Below are 2,675 nucleotides of genomic sequence, written 5' to 3'. Positions count from 1 at the left end.
TGTTTCACAAGGCCCAGCTCGACGCCGAATTTTCCCAATCGCCTAATGCTGAAGGATGGAGCAGTCCCAACGTTAGAAGGGTGAGTGAGACTGCTTTTAGTCCGCTTACTGTCTACACAAACCACGCGTAAACACACAAACACACGTGCACAACTGCACTTCCCACATGTACACCTTCAAAGACAAAAATACGACGATATAATTCAAGTATAAATATGTAAATAACACAAGCCGCTAAGCATATTATATAGTTAGTGTATAACTTGTAACTTACCACATACAGACGTCCTGCTCTAGTCGTTTTTGCTGCTGCTCCTGTTCAACTGCAGCCTCTGGGTCTGATTCCGGATCATAGATGTATGGCTGTATCTGATTAAAAGCCATATTTTTATTTTGAATAAAGTTTTTTTCCACTGTTAGGGATGACGCTCGACTCAACACACGAGCTGCACACGTCATTATTTAGCTCCGCTCACACGACACGCCCCCACCCGCTCGGCTTTTTTCGGAAAGACTCGGAACAGCGCATCTTTCTTATATAATTATTAAAAAAATAAAAACTTTTCGGAGATATGCAGGATGCAATGCTACTCTATAGGTACTCAAGATTGACATGACACTGACTGAAACTGAGTGTTTCACCCCCCCTTTAAAACTTTACAGCAGAAAAAAACATGTTTACAGCCTGGTGCAAATTGTGGTTTTGGTCTATACAGCTAATTTTGCCCTTCATGACAACTGTGAGGGGGGTGCATTTTTTGGGGTGAACTTATTTGTTTACATAACATAAAGCCTTTAAGTTCTGCATAATTAAGGGCGTGGTCACTTTGACAGGTGGATACACTGTAAAAAATATTTTTGCGATTTTGTTATTTCAACAATTTTTTTTCAGTAGAGATAACTAGATTGTCCAGACAACAAGGCATTTTAAGTTTTCTTGTCCTCAACTAGACTGAAAGTTAAGTGAACAAGTATAATTGTTGTTTTAACTCAAAAACATATGTTGAAATAACTACACTAGATTTTCTGTTGAATGAACAAGTGTAATTGTTGTTTTAACTTAAAAACATAAGTTGAAACAACTGCTCTGGATTTTACTCCAATTATACTTTAGTCTATTTAACTGCAGTAAACTAAACTTAGGCTAATAACTATGTGCAGCTGATTTATATACAACACTCTAATTATATAGATATGAGCACATTTATTTATCTTACCGTATTAAATACATACCATTCCACACCATATAAACCTAAAATCTTAATTCAATGAGTCAATGAGTAAAGAGTTAAAGTTTTTGTATTAACAAGGCTAGTGAAAACAGCGCCATCTGGTGGAGAGGATAATTACGTACATCCAGGAAATGCACGTGCTGTATGCGCCCCCCATATCCCGACTGACAGACCAGACGCAGGGTTGCCATATTGGGCGGTTTCCCGCACAATTGGGCAATTTCGCAATCTATTTTGCGGGCAAAAATGGGTTTGGGCGGGTGGATAAAAATTGGTCTGGTTTTGGATCAGTGCGGCGGGTTGTTTCTCACTCACTAACACACACTACAGGCTACAGCTCTGGCTTGGCTGACATGATTTGTGTAGATGGCCCGCCATGCACGAACGTTCTGCTTTTGCATAGAGCGCACTGACTGACACATGTTCTATAAATAATATGGTCAGCGTGATTTTCATGTAATGTTATTCATGAATATGTTTCATGGAATCAATAGAATGACTACGGACAGAGGCATAGAAGGTCTGTGTACTTTTTTGTTCATTCATTATTCTATTTCGGAATTAAATATGTAATTTAAAAAAGGGTGCAGCTTGATTTTTTGTTTAAAAGAAAAAAAGCAGAAATGGCTGTATTTAGTTTTCCAAAAATATTGTCATCAAATAATAGTATTAGAAAATTGGACGACATTTCCGATCGTTTTTTAATTTGTAGGCCTAATCATTATTTGTAAGTTTATTGTGTTTCATTTTACTGATCATTTCTTTATCTGGAAATAATCGTGCACAATAACATTTGTAAATTTACCTTTTTTTTATAGAGTCTGGGATCGTGACGTAAGCAACGCAATGCATTTTGGGACTTTAGGTCACGGAGGCCGCTGTCGATACTGTGTTGTATAGGAAAATGACGCTTTTAGTTCTAAAAGTAGAACTAGTTCAGCTAAAAAAAGTTACAATGGTGAACCCGTGATGTGTAATTAACTGCCATAATCACACTCACGACCGGAGTGGAAACCTAATCGCAAATGGAGTGTGATTGTTTAGCTTTCCCTCCTGGAAACAGCACATTGGATCTCATTCGTGGACTTTAGGACACAGACACTACATAGCGAATGTTTAGTAGTGTAGGTAGACATAAAAACTTGTGTTAATCGTCCCAATGGAGGCTAACGACCGGCGGGTGAAGGTCTTTGCGCGTTCGTCTTTTCAGCGGGGAAAGGGGAATTTTTCTCCAATTCCTCGTTATCTGACTCCATTTAATCATAATTTAGAATTTAGGTTAGAATGCCATTTGGTTATTTGGTCATTTATATTTAATAGTTTAAGTACACATTTAATTATTCCGTTTAACCCTTTGTTGAAATTATGTCCGTTCGTAACCTAAATAATTCCAGACCAAGTCAGAATCAATCAAAGTGTAACAATTTATTAACAGTCAGGTAA

The sequence above is a fragment of the Pseudorasbora parva genome, chromosome 8, assembly GCF_024679245.1.
Source record: "Pseudorasbora parva isolate DD20220531a chromosome 8, ASM2467924v1, whole genome shotgun sequence".
Taxonomy (NCBI): Eukaryota; Metazoa; Chordata; class Actinopteri; order Cypriniformes; family Gobionidae; genus Pseudorasbora; species Pseudorasbora parva.
This window is presented reverse-complemented; position numbering follows the sequence as displayed.